Genomic DNA, 5,396 nt, shown 5'->3' on the forward strand with positions numbered 1-5,396 from the left:
AGCTTTCCTGCTCCACTGATGCTGCTTGGCCTGCTGTGTTCATCCAGCTCTACACCTTGTTATCTCAGATTCTCCAGCATCTGCAGTTCCTGCTATCTCTGAAACGAATTTTGTTAAAGACTGCTTCTGTGATCACTGAAACAGCTGTGCCGGTATCGACCTCCATTAAAACTGGGTGAACATTTAAGCAGATGTTTATTTTGATTGGTTCCAATTTAACCGTTCCAAACCAAATGTAGGCAGACATCCCAGGGTACGTACTCTCGTGGATACCAGCCTAAGCGTTCTCTTTCACAGTTCTGGTCTAGTGGGACTCTGTTGCTGTCTCGAGTCAGCATACCAGCAGCAGCTGCAATGGTTAGACGACCAGGCTCCTGTAAAAAAAATTGACAGTTTGGCCAAGACTTGGCTTTGTTATGGGGTTTTGCTGTGGTCTGACCTAGATTCCCTCTGTTCAGAATTATATCCTGTGTAAGGCTATGCAATTCACTCTAGTGGTGTCCCCTAAGCTCAGTTGGACCGGTGAGGGTGTCTACTTCCATCAGGAAACTCTGCAATTCATGTGCTCCGCTTGCCGTGTATCCCAAAGATTAAGCCAGTTGTGGCACATGTTTGAAGTCAAGTTGGGATTCAGCTAGTAGCTGCTGTTTCATGTTTACATCATTAATCCCACATACTAAATGGCCTCTCAGCATCTCATTAAGGGTTAAACCAAAGTCACATGCTTCTGCCAGTTATCTTAACCTTGTCAAAAATCAAAGTCAATGCTCTCGGGTCCTAGTTTCTGCTGTGAGTTGAAACATTTTCTTCATGGCTACTGTATCCAGGCCTCTCCGTATTCTGTAAGTTTGAATCAGATCCCTCCTCATCCTCCTAAACTCCATCAAGTACAGAGCTAGGATCCTCAACCGCTCTTTATATGACAAGCCTCTCATTCCCAAGATCACTCTTGTAAACGTCCCCTGGACCCTCTCCAAGACCAGCACACCCTTCCTTAGATATGGGGTCAAATAATAGAATTGCAAGGATGAGATGTTGCCAGGCTGGGAGCCAGTGTGTGCAGAAGTGATCAGTGAACAGGATTTGGTACAAGTCACAATATGAGCAGGACAGTTTGCATCACCTCCAGTTTATGGAGGGTGGAAGACTGAAGGTTAGCCAGGAGTGCTGAGGAATAGTCACAACTCTAGATCTACCTCCAACTGAGAGAGTGAAATGCATTTTTGTTGGGTGTTTTGCGTTACAAACAATCGGTGCTGAATATATGCTTCAGTGATCTCAATGCTGTGCATGTTTTCACTGGAGAAGTGATAACTGGGTGAACGGATATGATCCAGGTCTTCAGAATATGGGGGGGGGTCCTGCTATAACACGATAGTTGCGTTCCAGCGCAACATTGCATTATAGCAAAACACGCTATAGAAATAATGAGACCTATGGGAAAAGTGGGGTTAGGGGCACAAAGGACACCTAACAATTATATTTTCCAAAATTCTTCCTCACCTGTGTAGCTTCATTCTTATAACTGTAGTTATAATGACAGTTTATCAGACAGGCGATACTGCAAAGAGGCAAAACATTTATGAATCTGAACTTGTACTTGCAATGAAGTGACAGCTGGGCTTTAAACAGAATTCTGCCATTGGAAATCCCAGCAATGGTCAGTACTGCACGATAGTGCGAGCATGATCCAAAAGAGGTGAGCAGTGCAAAATTGTGTGAGGTAGAGTTCAAAGCCAACAACCCTCCATGAAACTCCCCCAAAATTGACACGGCAATTTTTAGTAAAAATTCCCTCCTCCATTTAAACGCTGATCTGACCTGACATTCCATCAGCACAGACGTCTGGATAGATTTTCAGATAAGTGAAGCAGAGGAATCTGACCTTTCTTTCTTATGTAGCCCCTTGGCATTGAAGTTAATTGTAGGATTAAAATGTGTTGTAAACCTGAGTACCATTGTATTCAAAATAGTGCTGGAAAAGAGCACATTGTTAAACAGACAACTTTTGGTAGAAATGATTTACATGAGCAAGTTCAAAAATTCTTACCTATTAAATATGTAACAAAATCTAGGCAAAAATACTACATGCAAAGGTGCATGTTTTAACAGCACTCTTTATTTTAAACTACACTTCTTACTTATACCATCAATTTAGCATTGGAGTTCATTCTTCAATTTAAAAGAGCTGCATTTTTAAATAATGCTGATGCATTTAATGTGTTCAGCATAAACTCTTCAAACTAAGACTTCATATATTTTCCTAATAAGACAGTTGTTGTTTGTGTGATATTATATTTGAGGTTTATGACATACAATCTATACTTGATGGAATCACATCACAGCCAGCATAAGTTCATGTTTTACGAATACCTTTCCCCTATTTATCAATCCCGTTGTAGCCAACTCGGATTCTGAAGCAATCGTTGTAGGGGAACTGCCTGTATCAATACACCTGGTTGATATTGGGGCACACAGACTGTCAAAGGTGAGTTTGGAGTACCACCTGGAGGACACAAGTGAAAGAACTCTCCAGTCTCAAGCAAAACTTAATTTAGGACTTCTAAAACAGACTCAGAGCCAATGCATTTGTGCTTTACTGATTAACATCACTAAGGAGGGAGTGTTGAAATATATGGTTCTTAATGGAATTGGTAGTTACAGTGTGAGTACAGATCCAAATACTCCTTGGGATACACTGTTATCTGAATTTTCTAAGGAAAATTACTGGTTGGTAGCAAGAGAAGGGAGTGGAAGACCTACTTCTCTAAAATGATTGAAAGAATTGTTTTTGCAATTGATTGGAGACCAAGGCCTCACGTATTTGAACAGGCATCAAGCAATGCTTTGCTAATACATCAATTCCAATCACTATCTACCCAGCCTAGTCATGTAATTCATTTCTGACCAACTTCCACAAGGGTTCATGACTGAGTTTTCAATAACAATTGGCTGAGAGGCAAGACCAAGTTGACCCTCCTGTACATCCCTGACTTACAACATGCCAATGAGTGCACATTGTGGCCTACACTGCAAGGGGCATCCAGACCATCCTCACCTTCTTCAACTCTGTCACAAAATGATTGGTCTCTTAGTCAACATTAGTAAGATTAAAATATTGGATCATCACTTTCCTGGGCAAGGACCTAATACATTGAGTTTCTGTTATTCAGGGGTGACGTTGGAAGTCATTGAACACTTCAGATGTCTCAATATTTATCTTTCAAAACTTGTCACCGTTGAAGTGGAAACCCAGAGTTGAATCAGTTTTGCCAGTGCAACAATCAAGTTTTTGGCAACAGAGATTTCCATAACAGGACAAAGGCCTCTTAATCAACAACCCAATCATCACCATTATTCAAATGGCAATGGGACATGGCCTTCCTATCAAAGGCACCTTCAGTGCTGGAGAATTTCCACCTATTCTGTCTCCATAGGATTCTCAAGAGAGCAGGGAGGCATTCCTCATCAAAACCAGTTCTACCAACATTGCAACCATTCTCATCCAATATCAGCTTGACAGTCTGGACACTCCTCAATGTGCCAAACAATCAGTTCCAAAGCAGATTCCCTTTTCACGACTCAAGGATGGCACTCAATCTCGGGGAGGACAGAAAGAATATTTAAAGGAAACTCTAAAGGACTTGTTCAAAAAGGCATAATTTGACATTGAATGAGAGAAAATTGATGCAGGCTCTACCATGTGTTAGGTCCTCATGCAACAAACTGCAACCCAGTCAGTCACTAAACTGTGATGCAGGGAAGTGGCAAAAGCAGGTGGAGAGAGGTCAAACCCCTATCTTGAGAAGCCCGCCTTCCTCAAGGCTGATCATGTCCTCTCTGGCCAAAGAGCTATAGCTCAGGAATGCTGGGATACCAAGGGCACAAATCATGAAGCTGAAGGATGTCATCTTTGTTTTCAGGTGCTGATGATGATTGTTAATTTTGCAATGTAATCACTTTTTAAAATTGAGAACTTGTTGGATCAGGACCAGTGCTGGTCAGCAGATACAAGGGTGCTGGGTGAACAGGGCATCGTCCAAAACAAAATATAAAGTTTCAGATGTGATCAAGATTATGGAGGGTGGATGATAAGAGACCTGTGGAAAGACAAGTCTGCAGTTAATAAAAGTATGGTTGAGGATTTCAGCAGCAGATGGACTATAGCAAGTTCAGAAGGGAGCAATATTTCAGAGGTGGAGAGGATAGAGGAAATTTGAGCTCAGGAGCTGAGTTAAATGTCAAACGAACTCCGACGTATGTCAGCCTGGCTCAGAAAAAGATCGTGGCCTGTCAGACAAATCTCTGCTGAATTCATCGATAAGAACTTGCTGTTTCATTTTCTTCAGAAGCTTAAAGTCTTTTTTATTTGAGAGAAGATGACTCTCTTTAGATTCAGAAATCTTGTGTAAATTGCACACACTGTTCATATACTGGTAATGCACCAGAAGGAAATCATTCTCTTTCATATAGAGAGGGATTATACCCCAGGCTAGGAATTGCGAATGATTGATAACTGTAATGAGGTACAATATCACTGTTATATACATTTAAGAATGAGTTACATTTGGAATTTACTTTCATCAAAGTGCAACATATAAAAACAATAATTATTAAACCATCCACGGCATAACAAGCAATAGCTGTTATTTCGATATATTTCAAAGTATGATATTCTGGAATACTTCAATCAAGATTTCTATGCGCAAGTTGGCACTGTTGTTTTCCTTCTTTATAATTAGTGAGCATCTTTGAGAGGATTATGGACTGTGCATTTGCCAAACTACAATTTGCGATATTTTTTATGATAAAACAAACTACAATGAAGCAACATTCCCTGTGGGGCACATGTCATCGATATACAATGTCAGGTGTTCCTTGTAAATCCTGTGATTGAAGGAAGAGATATTCACATTACTGACATTCATTGTTCCAGTCACCACATCATAACTGAATGACTCCAACTGCTGCCATCTGTAGTGACTGTAATGAGGTCAGCCCAGGTGGACTTCATAGAACATGAGTTCCCTGATTGGGCCTGTTAATCTGGTCCAATCAGGGAGCCCTGGATGACAAATAAGAGCACGAGTGTCAGACATCCTGTTCACTCTGAGAGCTGGGTCTGAGGGAGCTGGATCAGTGTCAAGGACTCTTCATGTGTAAATAAAAGGTGACTTGGTGATGGGATACTGGCCTCTCTTGCAAGATGGTGGCAGAGTAAGGTATTCTGGTTCCTCTGCTCCGCTGCTCTATTTCATTTTCTCCCTCTCTTTCTTCCTCCTTTTCTGTGTTTTTTTCTTCTTATCCGCAGGGAAATGGAAGAACTGACAAGCCCCAGAGGCGAACCCTGGAGCGGAGATCGGCACGGGGAAGTGAGTCTCGGAGCGGAGATCGGC

The sequence above is a fragment of the Rhincodon typus genome, chromosome 31 (genome assembly GCF_021869965.1).
Source record: "Rhincodon typus isolate 14 chromosome 31, sRhiTyp1.1, whole genome shotgun sequence".
NCBI lineage: Eukaryota > Metazoa > Chordata > Chondrichthyes > Orectolobiformes > Rhincodontidae > Rhincodon > Rhincodon typus.